This window comes from Arvicola amphibius, chromosome 3 (assembly GCF_903992535.2).
Source record: "Arvicola amphibius chromosome 3, mArvAmp1.2, whole genome shotgun sequence".
NCBI classification, from domain to species: domain Eukaryota; kingdom Metazoa; phylum Chordata; class Mammalia; order Rodentia; family Cricetidae; genus Arvicola; species Arvicola amphibius.
Window position 1 is genome coordinate 169220995 of NC_052049.1, and position 19632 is coordinate 169240626.

Here is a 19632-nt window from a genome sequence, read left to right on the forward strand (position 1 = left end):
CTGGGCTACATGAGACCTGTGTCCAAAGAAGGAAACCATTATCCCACTTATTTCATGATGCACAGTTATTAGTTAACAACTGCAGTTAATATTAATCATAGTACCCATAATAATATCAACTATTAATAGTTAACAGTAATTGAGTTCTATAAATGGACAGACTTTGAGAATTGTGTGCTCACATTCCATCTGTTTACAATTCTATCAGGTGGATAGTATTATCAATCTCATTGATGAGGAAATCAGGGCTTCACAGAACCAGGAAGGGTGGCAGGGAGAGAAACGATGCAGGAGAAGCTGTAGAGCAGAAAATTGTTCTATCAAGCCCCTCATCAGCATCACCCCTTCCACTCCAGATCTGAAAGTGCCAACAGCACAGCCATCAGCTAACGGTACTTTCTCCAGGTCTGGGAGATCCAGGAGGAGGTACAGTGGCTACTCAGACAGACACCCTCAATACCGATCAGCTCCTACCTCTTCACCCTTGATAATGCTCAGTGAAAGAGACTTGCAGCTCTTAGGGGAATGTTTGTATTGTGTGTGTGTGTGTGTGTGTGTGTACGCATGCTCATGCACACGTGGGGGGATGTGTGTGCGCGTGCATGTATACAAAAGTGAACACATGTGCACAGATATATAGAGGTCAGAGAACAAACTACAGTATCATCCTCAGGACCATCTATCTCCTTTGAGAAAGGGTCTTAACTATCCTGAAGCTCACTGCTTAGGTTTGGTTGGCTGGATCCCCAAAGCACCTCTGGTCTCTACCTAGTATTAGGATCAAAGGCACCCTGACCTTGGGCAATGACATTTATACCTAGGTGCTAAGTATGGAACTGGGTTCCTTCCTCTCACAAGGCAAGAGGCTTATAGGTTGGGCTGTGGTCTTATCCCTTGGGAAGTGTTCTGTTTCTGTTTGTTTGTTTGTTTTGTGGTGCTGTGGGTTAAATCCAGAGCCAAGTACAAAAAAGCATTCTCCCACTGAGCTACCTTCCAAACCCTTCCTGGTGAATTTTCACAGCTCCTCCTACAGGAGGCATCTCCTGAGATCTTGTTTGCAAGATTCTTAGGAAGCTGGGAGCCACTCAAACAAGGCTGTCAACTGCCTTAGTACAACCCTAGGACTCGAAATTAAAAGCAGGCTCCCTCAGAGATCTTGGGGTAGGAGAACTCCGTGCAGACAGAACTCTCTAAAGTGAAACACCCTTTTGGAGCTAAGTCAAGGTTATCTTATAGGGGAAGCGGTCTGCTGGTGATGGCTGCCAATCTTGAGGAAAAGCAACACCTATTAGGGGATGGAGGGGCACCCAGTGGAAGAACAGTTGGAAGAGAGGATAAAAGGGCCAACCTTATGGCTTGCTTTGAGTGGACTGGGAGACTTGTCTGGGGAAACTATCTTGTTCTTGTCTGAGTCTGTAACTTCTGAGGCCTTGGACCCCCAGATGGTGGGGAGGCATCTTGAACATCGCTTCCTGGTTTTCAGAATCTAGGACAGCATGCCAGTAATCTAGTCCATCCCCAGGAAAACACTCCCAAAGGACTCCCTGCACCAAAGAACAGAAAAAGACAGGAAGATGCACCCACTTCCCTCCAGGGGGCGCATTTCTCTAGCATTCAAAGAAATGTTCCATCTTGGCACGTTTAGAAGGCAAGGGTAGGGAGAAGGAAGGATGGGGATTGGTGGCTTCCTGAGTAATAGGACACTGGGATCCTCTCTGGGACGATACTCAAAGCCCTCCATAGCTTTTCTCTTCTCAACACAGAACAAATTAGAACAAGTTATATTTCTGCAGGTAGAGAACCTCTTTAATCTTTCCTGACTTTGTGACATGGCTATCCTTTTCCCATGCTAGGAGACCCAGCCTGGGCTGTTGGGATGAGAGGCAGGCTTCTCCTCACCTTCTCTTGTCTCACGGTGTAATCAGTTACGGTGTTTATAGGGGACGGTCAGAGGCCTCTGACCTCCATATCCCATTACCCCTCTTCCTTCCCTTGCTTGCTTTATTTCACACCATGGTTTTAATCGCATCCAGACAGCCTCTCTATCTGTAGAGGCACTGGCTGTACATGTCTGTTATGTGCCCAGTCCCCAGGGCAGGGATGGAGAGGAACACGGAAGACTCAGGCTAGGAAAATTCCTGGGCCCTCAGTGAGACCCTAGGAGGTTGTTCTCCGCTATTCTTAGTCTATCCGGAGATTCTACCCTTGTTTTCTCAAGAAATGCTGCAAAGAAACAGTGTTGTGAATTTGCCTTTGTTCGTGTCCACAGGACCTACGCAGGGAGCTGTCACTAGGGGACCAGGGCTCTCTCACAGTGGCTCCGTGAGAAATTCACCTGTGTTGCTAGTACCAGACACGACCTGATTTGTTTTAGAGTCTTTTAGAAAATTGTATTCGGTTTAAAACGATGAAGGATTCCTAGCAAAGCTAATCTTAGAGGTCCCGTGTCTCCTTCACCCACTTCCTCTCAGGGTTCCATGCAGCATAACAATGGTAATTCCAAAGGCTATCAAAAGCAGAAAATTGACATTGCTATCTCATGCACGTACAGCACAGTCCTGTACTGTTATCATGTGCAGGTTCGTGCAGACGCCGCCCACTCGAGGATACAGGAGTGTTTCACCACCCACCACACACACCTCGCCGTGCCAGCTTGTTGGCCGTCTCATCCTCTCACCGCTTGCCCCTAACCCCTAGCATCGACCCAGTCTCCATCTCTAGGAATGCGTTATTTCAAGGATCTTACATGAATGGGATCGTGTAACAACAGGTGACCTTTGGAAACCCAACTGTTTGAGTTCAGGATAATGTACTTGAGTTCCATTCCATCCACAGAGCTGCATGTCTCAAGAGTTGGTTCTTTTCTACTGCCGGAGTATGCCAGGTGTGGATGTACTATACAACGCTGGCACACTGTTCACTTACCGACGGGCTTCCGGCTTGTTTCCCATTTGGGACTAGTTCAGATAAATCTGCGAGAGTGATTGGGCACAGGCTTTTGTGTGGACATAGCTCATAATTTCTCTAGGGCGAATGCCACGGCGTGTTGCTGGGTGGTGTGGGTGTTGTGCAGGGATACTTTTTAAAAAAGGAACTTCCCGGCCATTTCCTGGAATGGACATCTCACTTTACACTTGTTTTGGCTGCCTGACCGCGTTTGAGATTGTCACTCGCTTTTGTAAAAATTCTAATAGATGTGCAGGGGCATCTCACTGTGTCCTAATTTGTGTTTTCCTCATCGCTGGCGGGATCGAGACTAAACTGCTCTTCTTGTGTTTGTTGCCCATACATGTTATTGTTTTCCTTTACTGTTATGTAGTTTTAAGAGTTCTTCATGTACGCCAGCTACAAACTGTTTGTTGGGTATTTGGTTTGCAAATTTTGTCTTTGAATCTGTAGGTTTGCTTTTTAAAAAATCATTTGGAATTATCTTATTGAGAAAATCTTTAATTGTGATGAATTCCAGTTATCCATCTCTCTGTATGTTTATGTGTATACGCCTGCTCAACTGTGGGCATTGGCCCTCATCTTCCACAGTATTTGAGACAGGATTTCTTGCTCACTGCTGTAGACAATCCCAGCCTTTGTTTGCTTCTGTTAGTCTTATGTAGACCAGGTGCCCTCAACTCACTGTGTAGCCAAGGCTGGCCTGGAACTCCCCATCGTCTTGATTCCATCTCCAAGTTGCTTAGGTAACAAGTGTGTGTTGCCATGTCTGGCTTACAGTGTTCTGGATGCTTCTTTGTGTGCTATATACAAGAACCCTTCATCGAATTATCATTTCTGGGCGTTTTTCTCCCCTATATCTTCTTGTAAAAGTCTTTAAAAAGCTTTTTTTTGTTTTGTTTTGTTTCTTACTTTTAAATTTTTGCATTTAAATATAATCCATTTTGAGTTAAGCTCTCTGTAGATCCGAGGATTGAGTCTAGGTCTTGTTTTCCTTACCTCTCTCTCGCTGTCCTTGTACCATGTCTCTCCTCTCCTAAACGGTCTCTGTCCGAAGCCAGTTGTCTGTTGTCCTCATGTGGGCCCTACTGGCTCTTCATCCAGTGTCACTGTGCTGTATGTCTCTGCCGCTCTCTCACCGTGCCAGCCACTGCCTGGTCGTGGTGGCTGTAGAGTGAGGTTTGAGGTGGGAAGGGCTTGCTGTCATCCTGTGATGGTGTAGTTATCAAACTTGATGACTTTTGGAGTCTCCCTTGCCCTTTGTCTTTTAGGATGATTTCAGGGCAGGTGTCAAGCTCGCTGTTGGTAATGGGGATGAGATCTTGTACACTTCTGCCTCCATTTTGCCTTCTGACTTCAGCTGATTGATGTCTTGGACTTTAAGATCTGTGCTTCTAAATTCTTTTCTGTGGGAGCGGGAGATGGCTCAGTCTGCCATGCAAGCATATCCCCAAAACCCGTGTAAAAATCTTGGAGCAGTGGCACAGACTTGTAATTTCACTGCGGAGAGAGCAGAGACAGAAGGATTTCTGAGGCTCACTGGCCAGCCAACCCAGCTGAATCCCTAAGTTCCAGGTTCGGTGAGAGTCCCTGTCTAAAATCTAAGGCGGAGAGAGACTGAAGAGACACAACCTCTGGCCTCCACATCTACATGTATGTGCGCTTGCACACGTGTACACAGACACGTACCCACACAATAAATAAAAATTCCTTTAGAATCCTAATGATATCCCTGAAGAGAGGTGTCAACACCTCCTTCTCACAGCCGAGGAAAAGGAGAACCATGCAGGGCTGTATGCCAAATAACTGGCAAAACAGAAATTCCCACCAGCATCTCCCTCCCAGCCCACTTCTTCCTGTGGCCATGGAAGGATTCTGACTTCTAGATTCTTTTATCTGGGACCATGAGGCTGGGGCTCAGTGGTCTTAGGGTTTCTTCCCCAGTCACAGATTCTCATCCCATGCTGGCAGTTGCTGATTGAGATGAGACTGGAAGTGGGACCGGTTAGATCTGCGCTGTGCTTGGAGACCTGCTAGGAAACCTGTGGAAACAACCGGATTCTTCCATCCTTCCCTGCTCACTTGGCTCTGAGGACCTTGGGTCTGCCTTACTATTGGAAGTTGATTAGATCTATTTAGGAATGGAGAGTGAAACCTAGGCAGAACTGTGGGGGTGAGGGATGGGCTGATACTGTGGGGGTGTGGGAAGTCCCCTTCCTGAGCTAGCCTTCCCAGACTCTTTGTATTCTGGGTAGTGAAGCTCAGCAGAATTTCCAAGAGGCTCAGCCACACCCAAGGGTGAAATGAAGAGAGGGAGCCGGAGGGCTTGTGAGGAGTCCATGGGACACTCAATATGATCAGTATTGGGTGCCCACTGCCTTCTACTATGAGGGATGTGGCAGACTCTTCCGTCCTTAGAAGCTTAATGAGTGTTGGGGTCCTAGAGGAGCCTGGAAAGTTGCTTATATCCAGAGGACCATTGCACCTGATTTCTCGGGGATATGGCCTAGCCTAGAGCACCAAGAGTCTTGGTTAGGACAAAGAGGTCCTCAGAAGGGACCAACACAGAGCTCCTGTTAGTCAGATGCCCCATCTCAAGGTTCTACACAGAGTAAATGGGTTTCCACATCTGGGAAGGACAAGAGGACAATGTAGCTGAGGATATGGCTAGCCCAGAGAGTTACATTTCTTTGATACATATCATTTTCCCCTTAAAATCAAGCAAATTTTATATTTTGTTTCCCAATCATCTATTTCTGCAAGTTTGTTCTCGTTCTCCAAATCTTGCAGTAACATCAACAGCTCAGGGAGTTGCTTTGTGTCGCAAATGCAGGAAACAAGACAAAGCCCACCACATTTGAGAAACACGACCCAGATAGACCTCAGGTGAGAGCTACTTTGTCCGGTTAGCTCACCCCGTCAGCTTCTTGGGTGCTGAGATAAGGATTCTAGACCATTTAAAGGGAATAGGGATGTGGGATGTGGGTCAGAAAACTCTTAAACTGAGCCCTGTGGGACACTCCAAAAGAGGAGTCAGTTACAGAATCTGTTAGAACCCTGGGTTTGGGGATAGGGACATATTGGTAGGCTGCTACCAATATCTATCAGCAGGGATAGCAGGTTTTCCTGGGGTCTTTGGTTGCCAAACAGATCCCTAGACAAATTTTAACCAACCACCTTCTCACTCAGCTTTGTAAGTCATTCTTCCCTTGGGCCTTGGGACCTCCTCTTTTTCTTAAATTTCCTGTTTTTCTTTGGTTCACAGTGTAGGTTGAGGTAACAGTTAGGAGGTGAGCGAGGAGTCTGTAGTTGATTGATTGTGGGTGAGACCCTTTCTAGCTAGGTATTGCTATTCTGTCTGCCTCTCCAAGAGGCTCCCAAGTTTCTGAGACGAATGCCCTGGTTCCCAGGCTGAACCACTGCTTCCGTTTGCCCTAGGACACAGGATTTTCAGTTTTAAACCTGGAAATGTTATAGGGAAGTTGAAATGAGTAAGTTGACTCACTGGCTCCCATGCTAGGATAGTTTACAAAATCAAGTTTCTACCCTCTGTCTTTGGGGTACTATATGTAGTGAAGAGGGCACAGATTATGTTCCTGGATAGAAATGAACTTTGGGTGTTCATGGAAGCTTCCAGAGAGCAGCTTACTGATGGACCAGCTTGCACAGTGGCAAGGCTCATTTATAGGTGAAAGCCCTTCTCCCCACCTCCCACATCCACTGTGGATCATGGCTGGTTCATTGTATAGAATCTGTACAAATTAGATGGGATGAGCTAAGGAAAGACGAGGTTCCTGGTCTGGGGGTTATAGAATTTTAGAATTGACTGTGCAAAGATGAAGAAATCCACTGATGTCATTGTCCATGTAGTTTCAAAAATGAGGACCTCACTGTATCACCAGGCGAGCCCTGCGGATGTTAGCACCCCAGCCTTATTTGGTCCATGCTGAGCTAAACTCGACCCCTGCTCTTCTGTGTCTCTGCTCTACAGAAGCCCCTCCACCCCTGTTCATTCACCTCGTAGGAAATCAGGACCTCATTTAGCCTGTTCTAGCTTGCTTTCCTGATAAAGCACTTTGACCAAAAGCAACTTAGGGAGGAAATGGTTTATGTCATCTTATACTTTCAGGTCCCAATCCTTCTCTAAGGGAAGTCGAGCAGCAACTACAGGCAGGAATCATAGAGGAACATTGCTTGTTAGTTTGCTTCCTGGCTCACGCACAGGCTAGCTTTCTTCTACAATCCAGGCCTACCTGCCTTGGGATGGCACCACTCACAGTAGGTGAGGCCTTTCCATGTCAATCATCAGTTAAGACAATCCCTCTCAGACGTGCCCACAGGCCAATCTGATTTGGGTAATCCCTCAATGAAGACTGCTTCAGATGACTCTAGGCTCTTAAGTTGATAGCTGAAGCTAACAAGGACATAATACACACACACACACACACACACACACACACACACACATATATTTAATGCATAAGTATGTAAAATTTATAGGGAGTGGGGTGGAATTATTCATACCTGTTTGGCTGTCTTATTTGTATTATAGTTCAGTTTAATTTATTTTCACTTTTGCTTTTTTGGGGGGGTGGGGGACAAAATCTTGCCCTGTGGCCCAGAGTTGAATAATAAAGCTCGCCTGTGAGCAAGGCAGAGAACAAACAAGCAAGATTTGATTCCTGTCTTTAGTTCCTGCCCTGACTTCCCTTAATGTTAGCTTATGACCTGAAGATATAAGATGAAACAAAACCAGAGAAAGATTCACTCATTAAATCAGGTGTACCTTGAGCTTGCAATAATGCTCCTGCCTCTGCCCCCTAAGTGTGGTTATTACATACATGAGTCACTCTGCCTGGCATTGATTATCTTTAAATCAGTTGCCTTTAATTCCAACACATTCTTAGTAGCAATAACAAAATTCCTTCACACAATCACACACGAAAGCATATTCATGTTATTAGGACCATGTGTATGGCGAGCCATCTCATATAAAAATGGACAGCTGTGATGATAATTATTAATATACTTGAGGCTTCCTGTATGGGAACACACCCACTGTGTACAAGTTTAGTGAGAGTATGTGGACGAGACTAGGTCCTTCCAGAACTTTGCTGTGAAGTGCAAACCAGGACTTCACATTTAACCATGGAGGAAATTGGGAGGTGGCCTGTAGGGACTGTCACTTACACAGGTTTGGAGCTGGAACTAGGGCTCTCTGGGGGACGCTGTCTGGAGATTTTTCTTCCCCTCCACAGCTGCTCTGTACTTCATGTATCTCCCGTAGTTTACCCCAGAGCTGTGCTACATCATGGCTTCCTACCAGAGGTGCAGAGATGTTGCTGTTTTCTAAGCTGGGTTTGCCAAATGTCCTGGAACTCTTAACTTCTGCATGTTCTTCTTTGGATGTATGTTTCTTCTTCTTTCATCATGAACGGAGACCCACACTCCAGGGGTACAGTACCGTTAGATCTGGTGTGGACAAAGGGTTATATCATGGCTTTAAAGAAAAACAAAACTCACTTGATTTCTAAATGAAAGAATTAATGGAAACCTAGTCCATCCCACAGTGTCTTAGCATACAGCTCATCCACTTAGAAACTCCAACTGAGGGAAGGGCCAATCAAGTCCCTGGAGCGTCCACAACTAAACCACAAGATGTCTGTGGAATCTTTGCAAATCTTTTGTGTATGTGTGATGTTGGGAATTGAACTACAAATCAATTTTAAAGTTTTAAAAATAAATTAACCATCGCGAGGAGCTTGTTCTCCGATGTTAAGTAAAACGAGGTAGGATGGACAACTGTATTAGAAGGGATGGATGTTTCTGAGAGAAAACAGAGCAAGGCAGCTCTGAGAAAGGCACACTTTAGGCACCAATGGTTCTTGGGGAGGGCGGCTATCAACAGTTTCACTTTGTTCTTTGTGGCTTTCTGTGTTCTCGATTGTTCTATGACAAACATGTCCTATGTTTATGCTTAGATGAAACTACCGACTCCGAACCCTAAAGAGTGTAGTGGCGTCCCACCGTCCCTTGCCAGGTGCACCAAGACATTGCACCAGTGGTATGTGGGGGAAAAAGCAATGGAGGACAGAGTGTTGCTTTTCCAGGGCTCTGAGAATGGACCAAGGATGCAGCAGGGCTGCAGTGAGAGGGATGGGGAGGTCCTGTAGGGTGGCTGTAACTCCCATTGCATCTTTACGCCTAGGACTGCATTCCAGTCTCGCTGTTTTCCCAGAGACAAAGTCAGATGGATAACAATACTTGAAACCTTAAAGAGTGGCAAGAATGTGGAACATTCTCCTTTCTGGGAAGACGGGAGGCAGGTCTATCCAGGAAGCCCTCCCTGCTCTTCTGGTGCCCCCCACCCCCACCAGGGGCTGGCTCAGAGTTTAGGAATCTGGCCCCAAGGGTTGACGGAACTTCCTACAGACATGAGTGTGTGTGATCAGCAGCTGCCCTGTAGGAGGAGCAGTCCAAGGGTGAGACAGCTAGAACAGAAGCCGCCCTGGATCTGATGAATACTAATTGGAGGAATGATCCTGCTTCTGGGGTTTGATATCTGGGAAGATGTGGAAATCATCTCTGAGCGGACTTGCCCAGAGTCACTTTGGTGAGCCTGGATTGCTGCCCTGCCCCACATTGTCTGCAGGGCTGGACCCTGTTCAAGCAGCAGTGACCTCTGACCCTCTGAGGCCAAAAGTGGCGAGGTTCATTTATTCATTCATATTTAGGTGTGTGTGTGTGTGTGTGTGTGTGTGTGTGTGTGGTGTGGTGTGTGTGTGTGTGTGTGTGTATGTGTGTGTGTGAGAGAGAGAGAGAGAGAGAGAGAGAGAGAGAGAGAGAGAGAGAGAGAGAGGAGAGAGAAGACAATGGTTTGGTTGGGTTTTTTGTTTGGTTTTTAGACAGGGTCTCTCACCTTGAACTCATTAAGCAGGCTACCTTGGATAGGATACTTTGGGTCAGATAGCCCCAAAGGTCTGCTTCCTCGGTGACAGGATTGCAAGGGCACAACAACCTGCCCAGCTTCTTTTTACATGGGTTTTGGGGGTCAAACCAAGGTCCTCACACTCGCAAGGCAAGCAGTTTGCTGAGTCATCCCCCCATCTTCATCATCTTCATCACTTACCATCAACCATGAGTGATCCAGTGAAGGACAAAAGCAGAAGGGAGCGCCTGTCCTCCAGGCAGACAGACAGACAGACAGACAGACAGACAGACAGACTGTGCACAGTTATGCGAAGAATTGCAAAGTCTCACTGTCACGCGCCATATAAGTGGGGGAGAAAGCTGACTGTTACCAAGGAGAATAAGGTGATAAATGAGGTGGAGCCTGCTCTACATACCTGGGTCACAGACCATGAACTTTAATGTCATCCTCACCGCCCTTCCATGGAATGACTGAATGTCAAACACTGCTAGGAATGAGACAAACAAGGTCTCTGCCTCCCAAAGGGTGGATAGAAGGCATAAGATGGACCATAATGAGCTCTGGTGAAAAGTGGCTTCTGTCGACAATGCAGGTCCATGGAGCACGGAATCCCTCTTACTGCAAGTACGTAGAGGTGCTTTGTAAAAGATGCAGAAGAACCAGAACTCTTAGGCTGTTGATGGGACTGTGAGCTGGTCCAGCCATCATAGAACACAGTGGGATGATCCCTCAAAGAGTTAAAAATAGAATCACCACATGATTTAGTGATTCTGTCTCTGGGTAGATATGATGGTTTGTTTTAAATGTCAGCTTGCCACAAGCTAGAATGACCGGAGGAAGGTTTCAGCTGGGGAATTATCTAGATCAGGCTTGTCTGTGGGGGATTGTCTTAATGGATAATTAATATGGAAGGGCCTAGCCTCCTTTGAGTAGCACCAGGTAGTCCTAGGTAGCACGTGGCAGCTAGTCCTAAACTGTCTAAGAAAGCTAGCTGAGCACCAAGCCTACCTGTGAGCCATCAAGCAGCATCCCCCATTGTCCTTCCATGTTTCTGTGACTGTCAAGTGGGATCCTCAGTCAGAAGCAATGTTGTATAGAATAGCAACCAGGTCTGCCTCGACTTACCTTGATGCTGGGCTGCGGCCTGGAACTGTAAGCTGAATAAACCCTTTGCTCTCTTTGCTTTAGGTCCAGGTATTTTATCCTAGCAACAAAAATGAAGCTAGGACAGTACACAGGCAAAAGAACAGAAAGTAGAGTCTCAACATGATATTTAAGCATCCATGATCAGAGCAGCGTTAGGTAGAAGCAGCCCAGGTCTTGACCAATGAATAAGTGAAGAAGCAAAACAAGGCATAGCCACAGGCTGGAGCCCTTGGCCTTCCAAAAGGAGGTCATTCTCCCGCATACTACAAAACAGATGGGCCTGGAGGGCATTCTGCTCAGTGAAATATGCCAGTCGCAAAGTGACAAAGATACAATTTCGTTTAAATGAGGTCTCTACCATGGTTGAAGTCATAAATACAGACTGTAGAATGGCAGCTTCCTGGGGCTGGAGTGGTGGAGGGGAGTGGGGAGCTACTATACAATGGGTATTCACTTCAGCATTGCGGGATGAAGTGTCTTGTTGGGTTTCTTGTGCTATGTTCTGTGTATATTCTAGACGTGAGTCCCAGTCACCTCTAGATATTGCAAACACATTGCAGCCTGACGTGCTTTTTGCTTTAGGCATGTTTATTCATTACTAACACGGATAACTCTTCTTTATGTCTCAGTCTCCTGGTAACCTCCTGTCCCTTGACTGTCAACCTTTCTGGATCCTGTTGTTTCCATCCTTAAGTGTCTTGGTTTTGTTGTTACTTAGTTGGTTCATTGGTTGGTTTTTGAGTCAGGGTCTGATGTAGCCTAGGCTAACCTCCAACTATCTCTGTAGCTAAGACTGATCTTGAACTCCTGGTCCTCCTGTCACCACCTCCCAAGTGCTGGAGTTACAGGTGTAACCTTTGAATATATTAGCTTACACAGTAAGAAGGAAATCTGAAGGTGTGATTAGGATGTTAAATTGGGAGCTTATCCAAGATCTCTGTGTGTAATCACAAGAGTCTTTATGAGAGAGTGGGAGGGGGCAGAGCTGCGGACTTCAAGATGCTAAACCACCATCTTTAAGGATGGAGGAAGGGACAGGACAGGAAGGGACATGGTTGACCCTCACATCCAATTGTTGTAGATGTCTCTTTTCAAAAACACTTTGACTGTATATTTTAATCCAACCTGAGACTCTCTGGCATGGAAATGGTGAGGGTAGGTCATTCGCAAGGGTTGTGATTTTCTTCTATCTGGTTGGCACATCATTCTCCACTTTCTAATGAGAGAGGTTTGTTTTCGTTTTTTTTTTTGTTTGTTTGTTTTTTTTTTTTGCTCCCCTCCTACATTTCCATCCTTCCATCCTTTGATTACATTTTGTTTTGTTACCATTTTTCTTTATTCTCTTCTCCTTTGGGAGACATGTGTCCAGCGCCTTTTCACCAACTACCCACAGACTTGAGCATCTCTTTGAATGCCACTGTTATTCTGTCCAATCACAAACAGGCACCTAGGAATTACTGGCTTGGACCAAAGCTTCTGTCTATAGCGTGTGTGTACACGCATGTGTGTGTGTGTGTGTGTGTGTGTGTTTCCACACGCACACTTGTCAATTCTCTTAAAATTTTGCAATTGATTGCATTGGGCCCACTCAGATTATAGAAGATTATCATCCTTGCTTAAAGCCGGGTGATTCTGCATTTTAATTACATCTGCAGGAGGCTTCTATAGCAACACCTGGATTGTGTTTGATTGAATGGGTGGAGGCAAGCCTAGCCATGCTGATGCGTTCAACTCACTGTTATAGGACCTGTGCAGGCTGGACTGTGACCGCTCCAGGAGTTGGGGGTACCATGGGACCATGGGGTATCCGTGAAATGTGGGCCCTCTTGAAACTGTTACTGGGAGGCATGAGTGCTTGGGTGAGCGCCTGTAAGAAGCCTAGGAAGGGGTGTGGTCTGCCCCTTTCCTGTTCGGGAAAAGCTATGATGGGAGTCTGCTTCCTTCTACAACAACTTTGCCAGGCCACAGGATGAGTGGCTCACCAGCGTCTAGATGCCCCTTCCGTACGGTGCTTTCCTGCTGCTAGGTCACAGGCCCCTGGGGTGCAGACGTGAATGGGCGGGTGGTGGAAGGTAGGTGAGCTCATGTCTGCTGCTCCTGGAACGGCAGCTGTAGGCGTCGCGTGTTTGCTTGACTTATCTTTCCCATCTGAGGATGCTCACTGATGACGGCATTCAGGAATCTTGAGGTCTGCAGGGAGAAAGCCCAGCCCAAAGTGGCCAGGTGCAAATAAGGAGCTGACATTCCCCTCTTTTCCTGTACTTGCCTTCAGTATTCTAAGTGAAGAAGGAAAGGAATCAGGATGGGGGGCTCCCCCATGCACACTGTGCAGCCAGACCCCCACACCTGGCCATGGGGGGTGGGGAGGAGTCTCATAGATTCTCACTCCACAGAAAGTTTGCTTTTCAGCGTCCCTGTTTTTTACAGGATGTGTATGACCAGAGGTTGAGCTTCCTCACTGGACAGAAAAATGTTAGGAAGGGAGGACTTAGGCTCAGGGGACTTCCTTTGACTCTACAGCAGTGACTGACAAAGTGGAACATTTCCTTGTGCCCCACCCCAGACTACTGAATAACAAACTGGAGACACTGGATCCACTGTGTTTTGGTAAACCTCTTGATAGTTCTGATGTGCCCCAAAGTTCCTGGACCTCTCCTCTGAGCCAAGCACATCTCGAGGCCCTGACAAGTAGTGCAAGTAGAGTGTTCATCCTGTGGTTGCTGTTATGTGTGTGGCCAAGGCTGTTATGAGTATGCAAGTGATTGGCAGGAATTAATTCATATTCGGCTCCCCTGGTTGCCAGGCAACTTGATCTTCTGATGTAAGCTTTTGTAATGGATGGAGGAAATTTGCCTGGCCTCATAGACTAACCAGTGAAAGCCTCCCAGAATTTTCTGGTGTGGCTCAGGTAAAAGTCAAGGACTGAACTGCCGACCTTGAGACCTCTCTGAGCCAGGAGACGAGAGTAGCCTTCTTAGCCAGGAGGAGCAGCCATGGTGGAATCCACAGGCTCTCTAGAGACACTCAACACACACAGGCTGGGTTCCGTAGCAATGACCACAGACCACCACGAGGACAGCTTGGCTCTCTGCCCTCCTGGGACAGCCATCAGGAAAAAGCTACAACTTCCAGATAGGACCACATGTGTGGACTTCCATCTATCCAAGGCTAGACCAGAGACTCAGCTTCAACCAGATCGTAAATACTGTTAGAGTTTAGAGTTCAAGTGGCCCTTGTCTTGCTGCAGATCCGTGACCTCAGAAAATCAGAGTTTAGTTGTGTTAGGGTGTCTGTCAAGGGCCTGGGGCTTTGTCCTGGTCTGGTGTCAGTTTAGTATCTCAGCTGTCAGGAGGTGTCCATGGGGCTGTATGTCAAGGAAGCCTTCCACCTCATTAGTGGGGACAATGTGGAGTCTGGCAAGGAGGCCCTTGCTGGTGACAAAGGCAGAAAAAGGCCGTAAAGATGATGGGATCAGTCTTGAGTGGGGAGATAGCTTAACCTAGCCTTCATAGGCCCCAGAGTCTTACTCCCAGAACTACCAGGAAAAAAAAAGCCAATGGAAAGGAGGGAGTGAAATAAAGAAAGGAAAAAGAAACTGGTACTGGTGTTTGTGTTCCATACGCTCTCCTCCAGAACGTGAAGTTGAATAATGGGCAGAAAAGAGGCCACTCCTAATGCCACTACCAGTCAGCCTCTGAACTGCCTTCTCTGGGTATGTGACTAAATTGTCACCAACCGTTTATATGACCAGAGAGAACTGGTCTTGTCCTTAGTAGGCAGACAAGAGGTGCCCTGCCTGCTTTCCCCCATAGTAGGCCTGTAACTGATCTTTTTGTTTGTTTATTTTTGTTTTTGCTTTTCCAAGACAGAGTTTCTCTGTGTTGCTTTGGAGCCGGTCTTGGAACTAGCTCTTGTAGACCAGGCTGGCCTCAAACTCACTGAGCTCCACCTGCCTCTGCCTCCCGAGTGCTGGGATTAAAGGTGTGCGCCACCACGTCCGGCTAACTGATCCTTTTTTCCTTGTTGTCACTGTCCCCTGTCTGTCCTTCCGGGACCTCTTCTGATGGACGACATGGTCAGACTTGCCTTCCCCAGCTTCTCCACTTGCTCCCGCACGCTCTCCTCCAGCCCTGTGGCCTGTGCCTCTCAGCACCTGCTCTGTCTGCCTCACCATCTGAGCCCCTTGTTTCCCTCACACCACTCTGTCCTCTCTTGGCTCTCAGATGTCCCTTGCCACCTTAGATGTCCCTGGGCTACCTTAGTTCTCAGCCCTTTCCTTGCCAGAAATCCTCTCCCTTGGCTGCTGCCCAGCCAAGGCCACTGTCCAACCAGAGACTTCCTGCCTTGTCTAGCAGCCTGCCCTCTCCTAGTCTGTCGGCTTTCTTTCCTGTTGCAGGTCAACCCATGTGAAAGGTCCAGCAGGTGCCATCCCTGCTTAGCAGTCTCCAGTGATGGCCAGAAGGAGATGAACTCCTATGGCCCCTCTACGGAGCCAATTCTCCTTTAGGATTTAATTTCTTCCCGACAGTGCCCGAAGCTTTCCCTAGCCAAGCAGACCTTCCTCTGGAAGAACACACCATTTTCCTGGAGATGGCCCTGCTTTTCTCTCCACTACCTAAAATCTACTTATCCTCAAAAACCTATTTCTGGCTCACTTCTCCAGGGACCTGGGCTTCACCCGTCCACAGTCCTTGTCATGGTAGGGCACCTGGGCCACTTCTCTATTGTCTGATCAATTCTCCTCAAGAGATTTTGCTGCAATTATACTCAGGGATCTTATCAATAAGCTATTCCCAAAGGGAATCCAGCCCTGTTTGCTTCTTAATCTCTCATGGAATGTACCTGACCTAGGGAGCTAGTCAATAACTATCTTCTTATGGTCTCGAATGTTCTTTTCCAGGAAGAATCAGCAATCATACACTGTCCCTCTCCCCATAGCCATGATTAAGAAAAACCAAGCCTTTCAGAACCGATAGACCAAGGCAATTACAAAGTGTTCACTGTTGCCACCATCTTGGCTCTCAAAGAGTGAATGTTGACCCAACAGGATCAAAGCTTCATGCTAAGCACCCTGCAAATGTGCGCTGTTAGTCTCCGAGCAATCTCACAGGGCTGTTCATAAATACTGCCATTGCCACAGCTTTACCCACACAGAAATGGCACTGGGACTGGCTTGTCATCTTCTAGTTCATAGCACTTGGACAAGGTTAGAGTCAAATTCAAGTTCCATGCAACACTCAGGCTTCAGCCTTGCCTTTGAAAAAACCCTGGCCCCCATTGTATTATAACAGCTTCTGTTGACTAAACAAAACACCACAAGCTGGGGTGCTTAAAACAACAGGGATTTATCTTCTTTCATGTTTGAAGGCCAGAGATTAAAAAAAAAAAAAATCAAGTGTGAATCAAGTTGGTTCCCTTGAAGGCTGAAGGCAAGCATTCCAATCTCCTTCCTTCTAGAGACAGTCAGAGGTCCTGGGTATTCCCTGACTTGTAGACACACTGTTTCAATTTCTGTCTTCACTGTCACATGTGTCCCTGCCTGTGTGTCCTTCTATCCAAACATCCTCTTATGGGCAAAAGCCAGTGGGTTTGAGCCTCCTCTATTTCAATAACCCACCATCTTGATTATAGTTCCAAAGCCCCTGTTTCCAAATAATGCCAGATACCAGGAGTGAGGATGCTTACGTAGCTTTCTGGAAAACACGATTTAACCTCTAATACCCGGCAAGGAGGCTGGGGACAGAGAATGTCCTAAATGTTTTACACGAGTCCTAAAAGGACTGGAGAAAGACCGTAGCAAAGTGTACTAGGGAGCGCTTGTAAGGCTCGGGGGGTGGGTACGAAAAAGGTGTGGAGACTTGTGAGTGTTCACAGCCTGCCTTCCCTGCCACAGTCACCCACACGTGGACCTTTGGGTTCATGCCTTTGGTACTTGGTTGGTAAAATCTGAGCAGTGGTGGCAGGACCCTCTCATGATCTCCTGGAGGTCACCTAGTGGAACTGTGTCCACAGTTTAAGGCAGAGAGGCATTTCTTTCCCCTGAGGTGTCTGATGAGGTGCAAAGATCTGAACATTGGGTAAGTGCTTTTTTCTGCTTCCTACCGCCCTCCTCCTTGCCCAGGAGAAGAAAGCAAACTGCTTTTCCTGCAGGGAGGGTGGGGCAATCGGCTCTGCTGTGTGTTATATCTTTCTGTTGTGGTTTATTTTGCCTGAATATCTTTTTGTTTATTTGTTTGTTTGGTTGGGTTTTTTTGGGAGGGGGTTGTTGTTGCTGTTTGTTTTGTTTTTGTTTTTTGAGACAGGGTTTCTCTGTTAGCCTTGGCTCTCCTGGTACTCACTCTGTAAGCCTGGCTAGCCTCGAAATCAGAGATCTGCTTGCCTCTGCTTCTCAAGTGCTGGGATTAAAGGTGTGCACCATCACTACCCAGCTTTGCCTGAATATCTTATCCTGGCTCAGATAAACCTGCTCTGCACAGGGCCAAACTTGCAGAGGACTGACATCATGTTTGGAGTGGTGGGATTTTGGCAGGGGCATGCCTGTAAAGACAGCCTGTAGTTCTGTGAGTCCCCTGGCAGGCTGGAGAGGGGAACAGGAGGGGACTGTGGTGGAGTGTGTGAGTGTTCCTGTGTAAGAACAAGTGTGTCTTACAGGAACTGCTGGTTACAGACAAGGTGGTCTCTGAGCAGTGGGTGGGGGCAGCACTCACCCGCGGTGTGCATGTGTTGGCTCTAGAATGCTGTAACCTGGAGAAGGACTTTTACTTGGGAGCAATCAGAGGAGACAGTGTTGACAATGAGTGGGGCCAGGGACCCACTCGGGAAGGATGGACACCCCACACGCATGCTCCTCAAGAACTCTCCTCATGTCTCTTATACATCTGCTCAGAGACCCACTACTGAGCGCTGGAGCTCCACTGTGGCTCTGTGGCTTCCAGCAAGTGCATTAAGGTTTCCCCCAAGGTCTCCTGGGAGCTGCTGTTGCTGTGGAGATGAACGGGTGGTGGGTGGACACACAGGCTGCCCTGAACAAGGCTTTCCCTGAATGAAGGTTCTTTCCCATCCTGCCCGGACACTGACTAATTTCTGATGGAACTTTCTTGGCTCTCCACTGGGTGCCCCAGGGGCACATCTTAATACCCTCTGCTTCTCCTGCCCAGAAGAAACTCGACAGCCCATTGTCTGCCAAAACAAACCTGTGGGAGTGGGAAGGACCAAAAGTCAAAACTGAGTCTGAGGCTTCTCTTCTCCACATAGAGATGGATCTGTTGGGAGCTCTGGGTTAGAAATAGCCTCTGGGATTCTGAAGAGAGTAAAAGAATCAATCCACAAGGATTTGCTAAGTAATGTTATTGTCTCCAAAATTTTTAGGGGGAGGTGAATGAGTATAGTGGAAGAAAAGCACCTGCTTCTACAATGAATTTCTAACCCAATTTGACAATTTTTGTGTGCACTTAATACTAGCTTAGGAGTGGCTGGGCAACTAGTGTGTCATTCGCTTGGCATTTATCCCTGCCTTCGTCCTGTTGTCAGTATTTATGGGGAGGATTGCTTCTTCCTCATGCTCACCCTGTGTCTGTGGTCATTTCCGTCCCATCCTGCTGGCGACAGATGTGTCCTGGGTGCCAGGAGTGCTGTAGGGTCCGGAACACTCAGGGTGGCTGTAATTGCAGTCTGGGCTCAGCTCCCTGAAGGAACCATGAAGAACTACAGTTCAAGGGACATCTTTTGACCCTAGACTGGTGAGTAGAAGTTCCTGGAAAGAGGGGCTAAGAAGGTGGATCTGTTGGTGAAGCGCTTGTCATGTAGCATGAGGAGCTGAGTTTGAGCCTAAGAATCCACATTTAAAAAATAGGACAGAACCAAGTGTGGTAGTGTGGGGGCTTGTAACCCCAGTGCTGAGTGAGAAAGAGTGCAGAGACAGGGAGATCCCAGGAGCTTGCTGACCAATCAGCCTATCCTACTTCTCAAACTCTTCGTCAGTAGGAGACCCTATCTCAGAAAAACAACTGAGGTTGTTCTCCGGCCTCATACACACATACGCAGATGCACACACGCACGTATGTGCTCTCACACGCATGCGCACGCACACACACACACACACACACAGGAGGGTAAAGAACCCTCAAAGGAGAGCATTTCTCATCATCGTGTGTTGCCCAGCAAGACATCACCTGGTGTGGGAGGGAGTAGCACCCTTCCCATTTCACTACACATCTCAGCACTTAGCACCAAACACTGAATGTAAGTGGGCTGGGGCCTGAGAGGCCAGCTGTGGCCCCTGTGCTGGGAGCTTAGGGAGAGGGGAAGGTGGACGAGAGTTAGGGAACTGAGGGCACTGTAGGCTGGACACTGGGCTGTCATTTTATCCAGGGTGGTGGGAACCCCACAGGCTTGTCACTGTCGCGGCAAGCTCTGGTCTCCATTCTCAGAGCATGCTGCCACCCAGAAGTCCTTTCCTACAGAGGCCAAAGGCAAACTGACAGGGGCTCGTGGAAGTCGGGAGAGTGGCTGCCTTGGAGCTGAGGCAGGTGGCAAATGGGGAAACCCCAGGGAGCTTTGGGGATGCTGGGAAGGATCTAGTTTTTATGGTTTTTGTTTTTTTTTTTTGT

The 19632-nt window shown here is 47.5% G+C and overlaps 1 protein-coding gene across 2 annotated transcripts in view; it reads left to right on the plus strand.

The window, feature by feature from the left end:
- The window catches only part of Slco2a1 (solute carrier organic anion transporter family member 2A1), a 77506-nt gene that overhangs the window by 4271 nt on the left and 53603 nt on the right, over nucleotides 1-19632 (plus strand). Inside the window, exon 2 of one of the 2 annotated variants that reach the window (XM_038323409.1) lies at nucleotides 18632-18762. The exons of the other annotated variant lie outside the window; for it this stretch is intronic. The gene's annotated coding sequence lies outside the window, so the exon portion shown is untranslated. The remainder of the gene's footprint in view (nucleotides 1-18631; nucleotides 18763-19632) is intronic. 2 annotated transcript variants of the gene reach the window in all.